This window comes from Otolemur garnettii, unplaced genomic scaffold (genome assembly GCF_000181295.1).
Source record: "Otolemur garnettii isolate 467f Iridium unplaced genomic scaffold, OtoGar3 scaffold00076, whole genome shotgun sequence".
In the NCBI taxonomy this organism is placed as follows: domain Eukaryota; kingdom Metazoa; phylum Chordata; class Mammalia; order Primates; family Galagidae; genus Otolemur; species Otolemur garnettii.
This window is the reverse complement of record NW_003852471.1, coordinates 4,799,940-4,819,579: the sequence shown is the minus strand read 5'-3', so window position 1 is coordinate 4,819,579 and position 19,640 is coordinate 4,799,940. Positions and strand designations below refer to the sequence as shown.

At 40.3% G+C, this 19,640-nt stretch overlaps 1 protein-coding gene across 2 annotated transcripts in view; it reads left to right on the top strand.

Moving 5' to 3' along the window:
* Positions 1 to 19,640, top strand: part of VEPH1 (ventricular zone expressed PH domain containing 1) — a 203,951-nt gene that overhangs the window by 72,441 nt on the left and 111,870 nt on the right. The gene's annotated exons all lie outside the window — the stretch shown is intronic.

Below are 19,640 nucleotides of genomic sequence, written 5' to 3'. Positions count from 1 at the left end.
ATCAGAGTTTATGGGGATTAGGTGACTGAGAACATTGGCAGAAATTCAGGTTCTGAAGACGTGTGCGTCTCTCCGATGATTTTATATAAGAAGTACATATTAGAATTTAGGATTTTTATCTTTTGAAAATAAAATCAAATACATAATCGATAAAGAGATTTCTCTTAATCCGCCTACAGAAAACAGAATCAGCTATTAAGTAAAGAGTATGAAATTGTGCAACTTTTAGAAGTAATTTCATTATTCCTCAAGTTCAACTCATTGACTCTGCACAAGACAAAATATAAAAACAGAAATCTGTTTGACATACCCTGATTCAGGCTGGGTTATTTAGTGATCAAATCAAGTTAGAATCTTTGGAATCCTCGGCATTCAGTTTCAAATTTTGTCTTAAAATGTATCTTTGGTGCTATTTTAGTTTACTTTTGCTGAGAGCTGTGAACAGCCCTGTGACTGACAGAGGCTCTTTTCTCTCTGCCATCCCAGAAGGCAGGAGCACCGAGCTCCCCAGCCTGCACGTGTCATCACCAGGGTGGATCTTGAAAGGAAATTTCTTGGGTGCAGACGTGCTGCTTGGTATAATCCCACTTCTGTTCACTGCTATGGGAATGACTCACACCTGCCACAGTCTTTAATTTGCCTGTCACCTTTGCAGCCAGGCTGGGGACACTGGTACGCCCAAGTGCTATGAGGCCAACTTCGGCCGACAGCTGTTTAACTGAATCTGCTGACCTTGCAGATCTTTGCAAGGACCAAAAAGCCCAACTTCTGAGGTGTGAGGCCCTGGAATCTTTAAAGTGTATTCTTTCTGTACTTTAAGGATGGTTCTTTTTGTGGCAAATACACTTATGACTCATTAAGATGTAGTAACATACACATTGGAGTAGACTAAACTTCCCACGGAAAATGTAAGATGCAAAAAAACAAAAAATACAAAACACTTGCCAGGTGCAATATAACCACATGCAATTGTGTCACTGTAGGTTTGTCTGACTGACGTTGGTTTGGAAAGAATGGTCTGTTAGGCCACACCAGATATTCAGGAGACTCTACCCCGATAATAAGACCAAGAACAATGTGGATCAAATAATTAACAAATATATCTAGGTATCAGGATTACGTGGGAAGCTTTTAAGTGTCTTGGGCTACATAATCAAAATCTCCAGGAGAGGAAACCAGGAATCTGGATTTATGGAAAGCTCTGCCAGAGTAATTCTGATGCAGCTACCCATGTTTTCCTGAAAATAAGACATTGTCTTATGTTTATTTTTTCTCAAGAAGACACACTAGGGCTTATTTTCAAGGGGTGTCTTCCTCTCCAGACCAAAATACATGGCATGTCAGAGCTTTCCATAAATCCAGATTCCTGGTTTCCTCTCCTGAAGATTTTGATTTCTAAGATATGTGGCCCAAGACACTTAAAAGCTTCCCCACATAATCCTGATATCCACATATATTTGCTAATTATTTAATCCACATTGTTCTTGGCTGGCGATGGGTAAAGAGTGGGAGAATTGAACCATGAAAAATTTGTGTATGTGTGTACTGGGAGGAAAAAACCAAACACATTTGACTTTGGATACACTGCATAGCCACGCCCATCACTAGGTCTTATTATTGGGGTAGGGCTTATATTTAACAATTGCATAGAAATCCTACTAGGGCTTAATTTTGGGGTAGGTCTTATTTGGGGGGAAACATGGTATGTGTGTGTCAGCATTTGGAAACTTTCGGTAGAAAATGTTTAAAGTGTTTTCTCTCTTAGATTTAGAATCAGCCCATGCCCATTACCCATCCTGCCCTCTTCATCAAGCCACTGCTAAGCTAACAATTTTCTAGACTTCTGGTCTATCAGTGTAGAGTAGGTTTGGCTGAGGTATCACAAAATCCAAAGCAAAAGCGACCTATCCAGAGATGGCCCTCCATTCGGCGCACACATAAAGACGTGTGTAGAAGTCAGCCAGTCTGCACCGCCACGTCTCAGAGACCCGGGCTTGTTGTTCTTCTATCCTTGAGCACACCTGAGAGCTTCCAACTCATGGTCCAAGATGGCACCGCCTCCACCTGTCATGACAGAACTTAAGGGGAAAGGGGAGAAGAACTCACACAGCCTCTGTTTACCTCCCATTGGCTAAATAGAACAAAGGTTAATATGACCGTGTCTGGCTATAGGGTGGCGGGAACATGTAGCCTGGATTCAGGCGGCCACATGCTCAGCTCCCCAAGGAGAAGGACACAACAGATGAGGCAGGACACACACAGTCTCTTTGCTGCTGGTCAAGGCATTTCAATATCTCTGATATTCTTTGATGTTATTATTTCATTTTACTTAATATTGGTCTAAGGAAATTACTTATAAATGTCAGGTAGGCCATTTTTCTGAGAAGTAATGCCCCTCTTGTTCCTTTTGAATACCTAAAATACTACCATGAGGAAGCCCTTTTAATTTTGTTTTGTTTTTTATTAAATCATAGCTGTGTACATTAATTCTATCATGGGGTACAGTGTGTTGTTTCTGTATACAGTTTGAAATACTTTCATCCAACTGGTTAATATAGCCTTCATGTCTTTCTCTTAGTTATTGTGTTAAGACATTTATATTCTATATTTAAAAAGACTCGCATGTACCCCCATAAGATAAGCCATAGACATGATCCCGCCAATCACCCTCCCTCCACTCATCTCCCCCCTCGCTAGCCCTTTTAGTTTTAAGAAATGCTAAAGTTCAGATGTCTAAGCAACTAGTAACTGCTTGAGAGAGTTTTTTCAACTTTCTGAATAAAATCTTGTAGAATAGTCCTAAAGATCAAAACTCATAGGCAAAATACGTATGTATATGTTTCCACCCAGCCTCTTTCCAAAGAAAAGGTCACGGGGTAGGCCTGACAGTAGAAGTCCAGCATGAGGTCCTGGGGAAGGAGATCGCAGCAAAGAGAGAACTGTGCAAACCATACCCTAAAAAAGGACCAGCACTTTCTATGTGCAGAGCTTGATCTATGGAAAGACAATGGGACTGTATGACACACGGGAATGTCTTCAGTGTTTAGGATAAGATAGCCACAGGACCCTAGTGACATTCGGCCTGAGGGTCCTCTCTCTCATCTTATTCTAACCTCCTCTAAAAATTGACTTGATTTGACATTTTTCTCTTTGACACCAAACTTGCAGTTGTTTTCAGGGATTCAGAGTATCAGATAACTCCGTTGCCAGGATTTAAAGGGTTTTGAAATGCGGAAAACTTTGAGATGCTCTGACTTTTGAAATGTACAGTCTGTGACTGAATGGAGCCTACTGTTAGATCCCTCCCTTGTTTCTTGGCTTCCAGCAACCCCATGGTTTTATCTCTAAGAAGAAAGAGGGAGTCTCCTGAGGGCATGCAGTCATGGACCAGAGATAGCCAGGAGGTCACACTAGCTGTTAATTGGCTTATGCCTGACCTTCTGTGTGTACACAGAGCCAGGTGTAAGAACTGCAGGGCTGTTTACTGGGAACCCACCACCGGGTGTGCCTGTCTTTCAAATCAGGGCCCATCTGGGTGGGCAAACTGTTTTCAACAGCTTGACAGCAGCCTCACAATTTTTCCATCTGTATTACACCAGAGTTGTATATGTAAAACAAAAAATAAAATTCTACAGATTCTTATTTTTCTTGGTCTCCCAAATTAACCCAGGGATCTTTTTTGCCCAACTTCAACGGAGCCATGTTTAGTAGCCATATAGGGTCTCTGTCACTATGGGAGGCCTTAACAACTGAAATACCGTTTCTGGGTAAGTGGTAGCATCCAAGCACATCTGTTGAATGGCGAATCCATTCAAACCAAGACAAAGTTGCTTCTGGAGCAACTGATGAATTGTTGCCCTTGAGGTGAGCCTTTCTGTCCGGTCAAGGTCACTTCATTCTTTGTAATACTGGGATTTACTCTGTTCCATGATGTGCTCAGCTGTAGCAAATTCATAAATAAGAAATAGTATTTTATCAGATATTTCCTAAGTGGAGCAAAAATACCTGCCTTCTTTCATCTTTTTCAAATAAGAAAATCGCAGTGGTCTCCTCTCAGACAATAGCAGAAATGGCTTCCTAATACTAGCTCCTATGGGTTTATTCCCCAAACGTACATCCAGACAATTCATATAAAGCGCTTAGCACAGCACTCGGCAGATAATAAATGCCTGGTGAATTTCAACTAACAATAACAACAAAAATATAATAAAATCTGACTAGCTCAGCGGTTCTCAATCTGTGGGTTGCGACCCCTTTGGGAGTCAAACGACCCTGTCACAGGGGTCACCTAAGACCATCCTGCAGATCAGATATTTATATTACCATTTATAACAGTAGCAAAATTACAGTTATGCAGTATCAACGAAAATAATTTTATGGTTGGGGGTCACCACAACATGAGGACCTGTACTAAAGTGTCGCGGCATTAGGAAGGTTGAGAACCACTGGCCTAGCTGGAGAAGGCCAATGAGAGAGGAAAAAATGCAACTGGGATCCTGCCTCCCTTGCACCAAGTCTCCAGCAGGCTCAGCTGCTGCCTGTGGGATCCCAGCCAGACTCATTGGCTTGGCTGCAGCCTCCCCCTCCAGCTCCAGCTATGACCTACCCAGTCTGCTCCTGCCCCCTACATTCTGTCTACTCAGGATTTGACTTCTTTCCCTGAACATACTTTACTCTGACAGACGTAATGATCTTCACAGCCCATTCTGTTTGGATAGTTTTTACCCTGTTCTACTTATGTTTCGTGACCCAGCTCAAATGTTACCTACCCTAGGAGTTCTTCCTAGTCCCCTTAGGCAAAGTCACTCACCACCCACTCCCACCACCCTCCTCTATGCTCCCGTATATGAGCACTTTGGTGATACCTCAAATGTCATACTAGCTTCACCATGTTATAATTTTCATGTCTATTTATCTTCCATGAGTCTCTGAACTTCCAGAGCATCTAGTAGTCCTGGGTCCTGGTAGGTGACATACATGAAAAGTGCAGCTAAGTGGATCATGAGAAGAGGTTTTCATATATGAGGCATCAGCAGGCAGCAAACTGGCTGAAGTACAGCTCCAAGAAGGAGCATTTACCATGGGAGACTGAGCAGTGAGCACCATCTTGGATATGTCTGTGCAAGATTCCATCACTCAGATGAGCTGGCTAATGGTAGGGCATCCATCCGGTGTGACATGGTGACTCAGAATGTGGCCTCAAAGTCAGGTTGCCTTGGTTGTGATCCAGACTCCACCACTTACCAGCTATGTGGCCTTGAGAAAGTTCCATCACCTCTTTTGACTCCATTTCTTCTATGAAATGGAAGAATCATACTATTCGCCTCATGGGTGTGTTGTGGGGGTTTAATGAATTCAACCATGTAGAATAGTGTTTAGCAAATATAAACATGCAATGAATGTCGCCACTTTAATACTGAACTCGTGGTTGCTCAAGATTTTCTCATTATGTTGTTTTGTATACAGCCTGAAACTGGATTCGAACAGGCTCAAGATGGGAAAGATAGCAACTAGGTAAATGGCTTCCCTTGTCCCTATTTTTCCAGGGAAAGCAGCTATATGGACAGGTATATGTGGGACAAGTCAAAATCAGGACAGACAGAATTGGAGTGAGATGCCACCCAAACCAAATGTATCATTCTTTTTTAGAAAATGATGGGTGTAAGTCAATTTTTTCTCAGGGTAGAATGTGTATCTTTATATTGCATAACATCATTCCTGGGGGGAATAAGAATAACAAACATCGTGAAGCCCCATTTCATGAAGTTGTATAAGTTAAAATAGGTCTTTTCTCTTGGGACCCTGGAAGCACATTGATTTCCATAAAGGGCAGGTGGTCTCCACCTTCCTACCTATAAAAACAGCTCCAATAAGTTTGCAGCGTTTTTTAAACTCTCATTAACTAAATCTGAAAGGGTTTAAGTTAAGCCCAAGCCAGGTTAACGTTCCTTCAGTCCGTGGAGGACTGAAATGGAAGGTTTGTTTCAATTTTAGAGGATTTTATTTTTTCATCATTTTCTTCCCTCGTTAGACTCTCTCAGCCGTGCAGCGGTCGCAGCCCACTTGTTAGGGTATTAGGGTTATAGCAGCCTTCTTTCCCAGCACGAGCCAACATGGAAAATAGACTGTTAGGAGTGGCTTTGGTATTTTTGAGAGGCAGACTTGAATTCACATGTCTGTCCACCTGCTTAAGTCTCAAATAAATGAACTAAAACAAGTTTTGGTTTAATATCAAATTTACCTTCCTTTAGGAGCTGGCTCAGTAGAAAGCACTAACCAGTATGTAGCATGCACCCCATCACCATGTTCTGTGTCCCCTCCATTGTGCCAGACCCTCAGGGCAGCAGACTTCGGGGTGGAAAGACAGATGTGATGCTTTAAAAGGCATTTGCAAATGATCTCATAGCACAGGGAAGGATGCTGGGGCCACTTGTTTTTCCTTAGCTGAAGACCAGTGGCCTGCGCCTGTGAAGCATCAAATGGTGTGCCCCTGAGTGCAGCCACTGCCATCATGGGTGTTAAATCCTGTGCCCTCTGCTCTGTTTTTCTAACTGGCTGAAACATGCTGGCCAAGCACCAGGATGTATTTATTACATCCTCTCTGGGCTCAGAGTCATGGAGACTTTTCAAGCAAAGAAGTGACACACATCTTGCCCAGGTCACATTTCTGTGACATCCGGCAAGCCTACAAAAACACTTTCGGGAGGAAAAGGAAAAGAATGACAAAGGCAACTGAGAGAACCCTATCACTGTCCTCATCCTGACTGTTGAATAACATCCTGAGAAATGGGAGCTGCAGGGATGATTTGCACATTTAACTTGCAAATCAAGACTACAGGACATGGGGCCATTCTACAAGAGGAAGGACCTGTGACTTGACACCACAATTTCCCCAAGATGATGAATTCAGTTAAAACTTCGATAGGTTCAATGACTTGGGGGATTCATTTTCTCAGTCCTTGGTTGGTTCCAGGTAGATGATACTTAATAAATACTACAGAATTGTCACCAATTGGGAAATACCTTTTTCTAAATGAAAATAGCTTTCTGTTTATATATTGCAAAAAGGTTACATGCCAGCTATAAATAAAACTAACAATAAACTCCTTACAGAGTGCAAAGAAAACAAAAACAAACTTTCAAGGTATACAACTCAACTTCCAAATAAGAATGCTGATATTGCATATCCTCCCACCACCAAGGACACAGGGTTGAGTTGCTAATTCTCTCTGGGAACAAGACCCAGTGTTGCTGATGGGGACACACAGAGGGGAAAGACATGGCCCCTAGAGGAGTTCACAGTGATTGGGGACAAGGGAGATGTACAAATGGACAATTAGAATTTCATGTTGTGCTTGCTATTTCTGAATTTTGAACTAGACCAAGAAGGTGAGAACTAACCCTGGGTAGGGCATTTGGGAGAGTGGTGTAAGGTTGGTTGTGAGATGATAGAGTTGTTATGTCAGGGGGAGAGGAAAAAGGGATCCGTGCAGAGGTCTCCTGACATTCAATGGCAGTCAGCTGGGAAAGGCCTTCAGTCTTCTAGAAACCAGGAAGCATTTCAAACACCTGAAACATACAACAAGTAACAGAGGGGAGGCAGAGAGATGGGGCTGGATGGTGGACGGGGGCCAGATTGTGAAAACCCCTTGTGCATTCACAGACAGTTCTGCTTTCTCCTTTCTCTCTCAACTGATTCATTACAGTGCCCAGGTGATCCCGGAAGAGGAGTCTGTCTCCCTTCCTAGTGCGGACAAGTAAATGTAATCCTATGTCCTGCAGTTTCCAAGAAACTAGAGCTGGTAAAAGGACAAACAGTCTCCACAAATACTCTCAAATGTAGCAGCAGGAAACAATGATTTCAAAAGTTACATATTGCAACAATTTTCAACAATGTCTTGTAATTCATTATCAACTGTACTTTGGGCAGAATGAACAAACCCACAAAGGGCCCTGGGAGCTGGGGCACTCGGCAGTCCCACAGTGTTACAGCAGCGTGTGTGGGGCTGTCCATCTGACCAGTCTCCCCCCAGGATCAGCTTTACAAATGGGAGGCCCGGTCCCACACACCCAATCTTCCTCTTTATAGAAGGGGCCATCTGACATTCTTACACCGGTAGCTAAAAGGGAATTAGGTGTGTGCCTGAGCAAGGCGGAAAGTTGTACTTAGCGTGTGCCCTTTCTAGATGTGAGCCTAAGAAGTGAGCGAATCCCAGATTCACCAGAAAAGACAGCAGGGCATTAGCAGCAGGTGAATTGAAGAAGATAAAGTAGTTGCTAATTTCAGCTTAAATCCTGCTGTTTTTTAAGACTATAGCAGCAACCCTTGCCCTGCCTGTGGCCCCCAGACCTAAATCACTTTAATTACAGCCAGTTACTTCCAACCACCAGCATCACATTTCTTTGCCTTACAGTTTTCCCCAACCTCACAGCTTATTCTGCTAACACACAGGGCAGGATACATATGTGGGGAATTAATGCTCCCCCAGGCAGCCCTCGAGCAGAGATGCAGTTGGTGTATAAACACCCCAACTCCCTTGATCCTCCAACGAGATAAACTTTCCCCAGAATTCTCAGGCTACGCTCTGAGCTGTTTCCCTTCTCTTTCTCACTCCTCTGCTCCCCTACTGGTTTCCTGCAGTTTCCAAATAAACATCTTGCACTTAAATCATGTCAGATTCTGTCTGTTTGGGGGAGCTCAACCCAAGACAAAGACAAAGGCATTTCTACAACTTCCCCAAACCACTGTGATCTGCCATGCTCTGAACATTTGAGAGGGTGCCTGTAACACAGAGGTTAGCATCTGACTGTCTGCTGGTTGGATCTGCTTTCTATGTCAGTGCACGAATACACACATTACCAATCTATTAGAGGGACTCTGAAGGAAGGAACCGTACCCCGTGGTACTACCCATCCAAGTAATGGGCTCTCAGCAGCTGGCCCACAGTACTGGTCAACTAACTTACGTAGAGATTAGGACTCGACTGAACATCAGTGTCTTTCTGGGAGTTGACATCTAATGCCTCACAGACTGTGTTTGAGGAAGGCCAAGGAAATTATAGATGTTGAGGTCTAGACTTCAACATCTGATCTTCTGTGGGTTCTGTTGGTCTGGGTCCCGTGTGGTGTCCAAAGCACGGTCCCTAGACCAGCGGCATTAAGTGTCACTGAGGAACTTGAATCAGAATCTATAATTTAATGAGATCCCCAGGTGATGTGTCAGTGAATGAATATGTAGGAATCACTGCTCCTGAGGGTTTACTTGGGATAGAACACCCCTGGGAGGCTGCACATTCCCACATATGTAGATGTGTGTGTGATACATATTTGTTTACAGACACACACGGCTATACACCCATATGTTTATTTGCAATACTCATGTATTTCAATATAATCAATAACCTTTAAAAATTATCAATGTCAGCATAAACAGTAACAAGAAGCATCAAGTATCATTTACAATGTATCTTATGAACATATATCCCACTCTTGCTAGGTAGGTGCAAGGCACTGTCTGGACAGTAAAGTTAAATACGATTCAGCCCCTCTGCGGTGGAGAGGGGCTTTGTTTTTCATACATTTACAAATGATTTTTCACTGGGCAAAAATTGTGATTCATTGGCACTTCCTGTATAACATTCTTAGAATTCCTCCCTTCATCTCCACCCCTGCAGAAAGGGGAGAGTGTTTTGAATTAACGGTTTCATACAGAATATCATAGGGGACATGTACGAGATTTTTCTATTGCATAAGTTTTCATTTTTTCAATGGTACTTGACTTTTTGCAGTTCAAGTAAGATCTGGAAGCATTCCGAAAACTCCCTACAGCATCGGACACAGAGATGTTGTCATTACTCTATAAAGTTGTATTATAATTATACTCTTAAAATATATGAAGAGAGGAGTTGAAAGTAAATGAGTTTTGTTCCAAAGCATGAGAATACTGTTTGGGGCTGATCTTTACATTTCCACCTTCTTCATTATTTATCCAGAAAATTTAAGCCTGAATTGATTTTGTAGTCAGTAGGGATTAGGGACTTGGTACTGGTTTAAGTGGGCTACACTAAAACTCAGTAAGGAAAGATGAATGTGAAAGTCAGCTTACTGGCAATGAACCATCGCACTAAGATGTTCACACATTATAATTCACAGCAATTAACAAGAATGATTGCTATTACTACCTGAATCCATGTAAGTCATAGGTAAGGATATCTTGATATCAGTTTATATTTCTTGTTACATAATAAATAAATCTAAAGTAAGTAGTTATTACTGTTTAAGATTAATCAATTTGAGAAGAATGGAAAACAAATGTTCCCAGAACTGTGGATGAGTAAATGGAAGTGGTCTGGGTAATGCTTCTTAATCTTTTTGAATCAGAATCTGCAATTTAATGAGATCCCCAGGTGAGGTGTCTGGGGATATAGATAGATATAGATGTGATATAGAACATTAGATATTCATGGAGTGAATATCTAGCAGTTCACTTAGAAAGTGGAAAATAAACTTCCGTAACTATCCCCCCATGTTATTGGAATCTTTACTTACTCAGTGTGGTTGATTTTGGAAACCACTCAATTCCTACTTCTCTCTATATTCTCTCCGGTTCTTCCTTCCACTGCTTTCTGCTTAGAGGCCAAACTGCCTTGAGCCGCAGGCAACATCCCTGTGATGAGGGTCCCTGTGAATTTACATCTTCCTTTTTCCACCCTCACACTTCCCAGAGCTGCCTTCTCTATAATAACTACACATCCCTAAAGCACTATTGAGCTACCAAGTCCTTTTCCATCATGATTGATAAATACAAGTTAAAGTGCAGGAGTTAGGGGGATGATAAGAGAACAGTCAAAGTTTAACAAATGTTTCCTAAAAAAAAATTCTGACCTCCACCAACCTAGAAAATAAGAATGATTTCAAAGGCAAGAATTATGGATCTTTATATCCTGAACAGTAGATACCATGGGGATCATAGTTACGATGAAGTGAATCCTCTGTTCTGTTGAGAAATGGCAAGATTAAGCCATGGGTCCACCCGAGTTCTCAACACCACCCTATCTGAAAATCCTAAACTGTTTTAGCCTTTTCCCACTGTTCACATGAAAGTGAGCTCACCGATGAGAGGAAAGCAACTTGGAATGTTTCTGTCCTCCAGGCAAGTGAACTCTTCTATGAGGGCATCCTGGCCAGGGGTGTCTTTACAATCCCATCCTATTAGCTAAAATCTGCTTCCAATTCATCCATCCATTCATTCACATACGCATTCTCTGCTTACTTCCAAAAAGCAATTAGGGTAGATCACAGTAAAAACACAGTTGCTCTGAGACTATTAAAAAATTTAAAAAATTAACTGAAGGCAAAAAATAAAAATAAATTAACTCAAGGCAAAATCCAGGAACTAAAACAGGGAGTATTGGAAGGATTGGTGGCTATCAGAGAAATGAAATCAAACTTTCTTAGCTAAGGAAATCACGGGGCAAATTTACATTTTTTGCAAAATACGTTTTTCCATTCTGTTCTTCCTTATAAATAATGAAATTGTACTTAAAATTTTCAAAACACAAGCTCTAAGATTTGTGTTTTGAGATGTAGCTCTCAACTACTATGAATAAATCAACCTTGCTATTATTTCTAAAATAAGTAGGTACAAGCAAAGATAGGCATCCTGCATCTAATTATATAATGAGTAAATCATGTTATATAATGAGCACATTACGGAAAGTTCAATTGTAGCCGATGTGTAGTTCATCTGAGTTAAATCTTACCATATTGCTGCTTTTTCTATTGAGCAAAAGCTCAGACCTTTTTTTCCTGGCTAAAGCTTCAAATGTGATCTTTCTTCCTTTCTCCCTTTCTTTTTTCTTTTTCTTTCTTTTCTTTCTTTTTTTGGACCCATAGCAAACATATTTCTTCAAAATGGTTTCTAAGATTGCACTAGAAGGCCTGTGGTTACTTTTTCCTTTTACTCAGTCATTACACCACATTTGCTAAACAGATATTAAGTAATTAAAGATGGGCCACTTCTTTGAGCTCTCTAGGAATTTTGCAATGCTGAAGTCCCCAGTGGTCTTTCAAAAAGTTTGCTTAACTGAAGCAAAAGAAATAGTGGATTCATTGTTCAGGATAATCAATGAGCGGTCATTTACATGTGGGGACCACAGATGGAGGGAAGAAATTCTGGCTCAGTATAATTCATTCTGGGTCCCTTGAGCCCACACAAAAGATTCACCTTTAAGAGGCTAAGTTCCCAAGCCCCTAGTTTTTAGAGAGTAAATCCAAACTATAGAACTCTAACTCTTTTATCAATTCACAAAATAATACTATGTTTGAAGCTCAAATTAGATAGACTTCTACAAGCTTTAAGATTTGTAAGTATCTAGGGATCAGTGCAGTGAAAACGTGCTGGGAAATAAACCGTCGGTGCAAATGGAGAGGGATTTGGGGTTTTTAAACATAAATGTGGCCCCATGGGATTCTAATTTGGGAAAAATATTTTAAATAAAAAAATATTTTAAAAATCAATCCTTTAAAAAATCAATCAAACCAAAATCATAGCTTATTTGGTTATTTACTCACTCAAATAGCTTAAAGGTAACTCACCTCTCATATCCTCTGAATTCCACTGTAAATCCCAAATTAATTTCATTCAAACATCTTCTTCAGGACTATATGGTAAGTTCTACACCTGAAAAAACCTAAGCCACGATAGCTTTATAAATTAAAAATTATGACTTTTTTCACTAAGATTACTCCGTGCCAAGTACACAGAGTTGAACTGAATCCAATTTATGTTTAATTTTTGCCATGTTACAAAATTTGAGATTCATACAAAACAAAGGATACATCTGTTTTTATCAGCTGTTTCTTAACTTGTATTTCTGGGATTTATTTTTAAGACTTGTTTTGACCAGACTGCATTGTTTTACTATGTATGAGTTATTACTCTTCCATGGACCCACAGAAACTGTGATTTAGTTCCTGAAATCATGCAAACTGAATCAGAAATAATAAAGAATGGGAACTTATTCCCCTTGCATTTGACTAAATGATCACTTAGAATATATGAATGTGTTTAAATTCTATAGAGTTTTTCTTTATCAATGGGTAGAAAAATGTATTCAATTACCCCAAGCTAATATACAGAAAAAAATTGAGACATCTATCCTTTGAGAATAAAAGAAAGAATTAAAGAATGTGGCTTTTTGGAATGCTATTCTAAAAATCAGCTCAAAGCTGGAGGGTTATCTACCTGAGAGCGATATTAACAAAAGTTTTTATTTATTTATTCTCTGCTTTCTCCCACAAAAGGAGGATCTCAGGCAGCTTGCCTTCTCAAAATTCTATGAAAAACATTATTGAATCTTAGTGTTTGAATATGATAAATTAACATTTGATATCTGTTTTCCTCACCAGTGTATTTTTAAGGCGAAAATAGCATATCCTTGGCTAAGTGGCATAATTTTTAAAAAATGAAATTTATTAATTGTACAATTATCTTGGAACTTACAGATTTCTAGGTAGTTTGAATCTTACTAGCTTGCCCACTTCAAAAACCACAAGTTTTTGCAAAATTGAAAATTGTATAATATTTTTACCCTATAAACAGAAAAACATTGAAAAAGACTAAAGAATGATTGCAAAGAGAAAAATATCCAGATATATAGATAAAACTTTTTTATATATAAAATCTATATATCTATATCCAGATATATAGACAATGAGTTAAAATTGGTTTGGGTCACTACAAAAATTTTAAGTTGTATGGTGTTTTGATGTAATCAAATCACATATTTTAAAAAGGAAATTGTCTTTCTCAATAAAATGTTGAGGTGAAGGAAGGGTGATTGGTGGGACCACACCTATGATTGCATTAATCTACACGGGTATGATTTAAGTAAAAAAAAAAGAAAGAAAAAATGTTGAACATATTTCACTTCTAGGTAAACTTTCTTTTGCACATAATCAAGACACTGGCATATATTTACTTATACTGAGTCGGATTTGGAGTTTGGGCATTTTTAGAACTTCTGAACTGTTGTTAACTTAAAAAATAAGTAAGCTGGGAAAAATTAAGGTTTATATAGCTTCTGAGATGACTTGTTTTAGTTTTTGTGGTTATTCAAATATTTCTTCATTCGCACGTAAGACCCCTGACTTTATTTAGTGTTTCTGTGCCAGGCATTGCTCTGAATGCTCAGTGTTTTTAACTCACTGAATCCTCACAGCCACTCTATGAGGTAGGTACTCTGATTAACCCATTTTATAGAGTGAGCCATGGAGAGTTAAAAAACTGGCCCAAAGTCCATGACTGGTCAGTTAGTGCCAGATTCAAACTCTGAAGCAGCCTCGGAGTCCTCGACCATCTGTAAACCACTGTCGTGCCCCGCACACCTGCTCAGACAGACAGGGCACAGCCTCCAGGACTTTACATGGCACTTCCACCTTTGCGTTCTCTGAAGGTAAAAGTTTCCATGTTAACATTTTTCCAAAGAAAATATTTCACATGTGCTGACAATTTCAATAGTCAACCCTCTCCTTGTTACTCCCTTATGTACCAATTCTTCACGTGTAGTAAATAAAGCTTCTTAAAACCCAAATACCTAGAATCTACAGAGAGCTCAAATTAATCAACAAAAAAAGAGCAAACAATCCCCTCTACCACTGGGCAAGAGATATGAACAGAATCTTCTCTGAGGAAGACAGACGAATGGCTAACAATAGTTTGAAAAAATGCTCATTGTCCCTGATCATCAGAGAAATGCAAATCAAAACCACAGTGAGATATCACCTAACCCCAGTGAGAATAACCCAGGTCACAAAGCTCAAAGCTGCAGATGGGATGGATGTGGAGAGAAGGAAAGACTTTTACCCTGCTGGTGGGACTGCAAACTAATACAGCCTCTTTGGAAGGAAGTATGGAGAATCCTCAAAGAACTCAAATGAGACCTCCCATTTGATCTTGCAGTCTGATTACTAGGCATCTACCCAGAAGAAAAAAAATCATTTTATCATAAGGACATATGAACTAGACTGTTTATCACAGCTCAATTTATAATTGCCAAAGTGTGGAAGCAGTCTAAAGGCCCACCAACCCAGGAATGGATTAACAAGCTGTGGTATAGGTATACCAGGGAATACTATTCAGCCACTAAAAAAGACAGAGACTTTATCTCATTTTATCAACCTGGACGGAAGTGAAACGCATTCTTCTTTGTAAAGTGTTACAAGAATGGAGAAGCAAGAATCCAATGTACTCAATTCTAATATGAAGCCAGAAGATGATCTAATACACACCCATGTGAGAGAAAAACTCAAATCAAGGTGCAAGGCAGGGAAACGAGGGAGCAGGGAGAGGGGAGAGAGGGGGATGAGAGGTCCAGTGTATGGCGCATCTCTTGGGGGCGGGGCACAATTATGAGAGGGACTTTACCTAACAAGTGCAAACTGTAACCTAATTCTTTGTACCCTTAACGAGCCTGAACCAATAAATTTAAAAAAAAAAAAACCAAATACCTCATTTCATCTCTTTTTCAAGGGAAGATTTTAGGCAGTAGAACTACTCAGGCTGTTGCTGGAAAATGTCCAATAAGGAACTATAAATCTCCAGGTTGGATGCAGTTCATGTCCTGAGCGAGACTGGAGAACCTCAGCACACGGCTCACAGACCAGCTCCGTCCAACTAGAAAGCAGGGCTAGCAGGTGGCTCTGTCCTGGTGCCTTCCTCTCAGTTACGGTTCTGAATCTCCTAAAGGAAGTGGCTCTAAAACCACTAGCCAATGAGAATATTAAAATTTTATTTTAGAGGTCAACATCTCAAACTCTGAACAAACAACAGAATAAGAGGTACCAAAGTATTCCAGTGTGATGGGACAAAGAATTGTATACCTCCAATGGGTAGAAATTTATCTCTTCCAGAGTGATTTCCACTGGTTAAAATGCTTTTAAAATCTGTTTTCTGGCTTGTGCGGTGGCTCACGCCTATAATCCCAGCACTTGGGAGGCCAAAGCGGGTGTATTGCCTGAGCTCACATGTTTGAGACCAGCCTGAGCCAGAGTGAGACCTCGTCTCTAAAAATAGCCAAGCACTGTGGTGGGCACCTGTAGTCCCAACTACCTGGGAGGCTGAGGCAAGAGTATTGCTTACACTCAGGAGTTTGAGTTTGCTGTGAGCTTTGATGGCAGAGCAAAGCCTTTTACAAAGGCTGACAAAGTGAAAGTCTGTCTCAAAAAAAATAAATAATAAAAACTGGTTTCTCTGCAAGGGAGTTTAGGTAGGAAGGGAGGGAGATAGGAGAGGGAAATCCTCACAGATGCCATCAATGTTGGTGACAATCTTCTGTTTCCTTTCTTACATACATTTATATATATTTTTTCTTCTGTAGTATACATTCCATAGCATCAAAAAAATATAGTATCCTTGAACATTTGCCCTGTGCTGGATAGTATTCTTGCCCTTAATAACAATAATCTTTTGTAACGAAACATGTGGGCTTTACCAGGTGACTAGTTTTTAATTCATTGATATTTCTGGCATCATCAGATCATATTAAAAATAATGTTTATAACAATGATTAACCATGTTTTATTCACCAACTCTATGCCAGGTCCTTTACAGTTATTATTTCATCATTCCTTACCACAGCATCATAAAGTATTTGTATTAGCTAAGATGAATTTTGTAATAGTATATCCAACAAAAGCTAGTTCTGGGGTAAGAATATTTATTAACTCATATAAGGAGAAGCCTAGAAACTATGGTGGGGCCAAGGTTTGTTCAGGAGCCCTGTAACAGCATCAAGAAGGCTTGATGATAAGGTTCTTTTCATTCTCTCTCCACCGTCCTCCCTCACACTTGCTAGGTGGCTGCCCTGGACACAGGTGGGCCATGTAGATACAACAGTGTCTGATTAAAGAAGAGGGTTGTGTCTCCTTCCACCTCTTTTCATTTTGGAAGGAAACATTTGCCAGCAATATCCCACCCCAGAAAGCTTCACTTCAAATCCAGTAGCCCATCTCCTAGTTGCAAAGGAGCTGAGAAATTGAATAGCTTTTATTTTCACTTTAAGGAAGGAAGGGAGGTTCTACTGAGGAAAAGAAGAGATAGGACTATAGACAAGCACTGCTAGTTTCAGTTTACAGATAAGGAAACTGGGGCTCAAAAGAATTGAATAAGATGCTCAAAGCTTTGCAGCTAATAATGGACAGAGGTAGAAATCACCGCAAATTTGTCTTAATGGAAAGCCAGCCATGCCAAAAGAAAATAAAATTGTCAGTACAACTATCCCTAAAAGAAGGTTGAAAGATCAAAACTCCTATTTTGCTGATGGGCATTAAGTTTCACCTCGCTCATGGTTCCAGAGCTTTGGTCTGGAGAGCTGGGGGTGATGGTGGAGATTTCCGACAAAGTAAGCATCACTCTATGCCAGGAAATGTTCTAGGTGCTGGGAGTATGAAGTACGAAGATGCTTCAGCCTTTGAGGGGCACCCTGAAGAAAGAGAGATGCACAAATTCCAGGCGATGATGTCAAGCCTTTGATGAAAACACAGCAGGAGGCCTGAGAAGCACAGAGATGGATCCACCAGCTTTGGCTGGGAAAGGCTGGGAAAGTCAGGGTGTTTTCACAGACCAAGTGACATTAGAATTGGTTTTGCTTACAGGAGTTGTATCAAGATTCTACAGGGAAGTAAATCCAATGGGAGAGGACATAGATTTATTCCACCTTTTTGTTCATCTAAGTCAGGCATCCTTAAACTACGGCCTGCGGGCCACATGCAGCCTGCCTAGGACATTTATCTGGCCCACTGGGTGTTTTTGCCACCGCTGCCTGTCCTGCTTAGCAGCAGACTTGTCCTGGGGCCTGCAGTCTGACCCTCCAATGGTCTGAGAGACAGTGAACAGGCCCCCTGTTTAAAAAGTTTGAGGACCCCTGATCTAAGCCCTCAGTGGGTTGGACGTTGCTGGTCCACATTCATAAGCTGTAACTCAATAACTTCTTCACTAAGTTATTGGTTGAAATGCTAATCTCTCCTGTAAATGCCCTCACAGACACAGCCAGAAAGAATACCTTACCAGCTATCTGGGTATCCCCTAGCCCAGGCATGCTGACACATAAAATTAACTGTCACAAGAGGAAACTGAGTTGGAGGGAGGGAAAGAGAAAAATTCTTCAGGGGTAGTCTTTCAAAAAAGGTCACAAATAACCAGATCACAACTAGCTCCAAAAATGAAACAGATTTCCATATCTCCAGTTAACACCACTTTGTGAAATGTCTCACCAAGCATACTGGATCCATTAAAAACAGATTAGCAGATACATTTCCCCTTTGACTTTCACATAATTACAATTCTCATTCAGGTATCCCATCCAAACCAATGCATCTCTTCTTCTTAAAGATGACATTATTCAAACATCTTTTGTTTGTTTTGTTATGGGGAGAACCAAGAAAGAATAAGGAAAGTATTTCATCATATTTCGGCCAACACTAACCATCAAATGAATTGTAGACAAAAAGCTAATGGCTTTCCCAAGTCTTCAATCTACACTCCCGAGTTAGGTCACATCTCCAAAATGATTTCTGCTGGCGAGAAGAATTAATATGTGGATAGAAAACAGCTTTGACATGTCCAGTAAGTTGCTTTTGAAAGAAACGTTCAATTCATGTGAAAACAGTAAAATCTGCTGACTGTGGGAAGTACAAGGAAAGACACACGGAAGATGTCCTGGAGACCTAAAACTCAAGCAAAATTGTATTTGACCTCAGCAAAGCTGATCTTGCATTTCTTTGGGAATGATTGCAATGGCTTCCTGGAAAATTGTGTCTTAACAGTAAAATGTCTTTTCCTTTTGTAAGAGACCTACAAAGATCTAAGATCCATTGATTGATTAGTCTGCCTACCTACCTTTTTAATCTGTCTATCTCAGTAACTTCACATTTTCAAATCCACTTTGTCGCTAAACTATCTTTTAAGCCCCAAATCAATTCTCAGGGAGGTTTCAGGGTCACTCATAGACATCCACAGAGCAGCAAAACATTTCAGTTGTTCCCAGCTAAGACAGAACAAGGCAAAGCTCTGCCTTCCTGTTTCAGCTCTCACAATGTAAACAACTGTCTATTCTCTTCATGGTCTATTTTATGCCTTGTTTTTTTTTTAGTGATTTCACTGTTTAAAGTGTCCCCAGGTATAATGTTTAAGTCCTCTCTAGTGTCCCTAAGTGCAAGAAGACCCTGATATGCCTTACAGAGAAAATATATGTGTTAGATGATCTTTGCTCAGGAATGATTTACAATGCCGTTGGCTGGGAGTGCACATTTACTGAATCAATGATATATGTACATTAAATAAGATATATTTAAACAGAAATGCATATTTTTTAAAAGGGTACATATTGATCAGTTGACAAAATGTTGTGCCCAGAGGCTTGCAGTGAACCTAACCCTGTACTTCCCCTAGAAGCAATATTTCAGTACTGTCCAATTCAGTGTTTGTGGTGACTTTATAGAACATAGCTACCATGAATAACATTAATTATAATAATGTTATAAATATATGATGTACACAGTCATCCAGTTGTCCTTTGGTATCCAAGGAGAATTGGTTCCTGGGTCCCTGAGGATACCAAAATTTGAGGCGGCTCTATCCC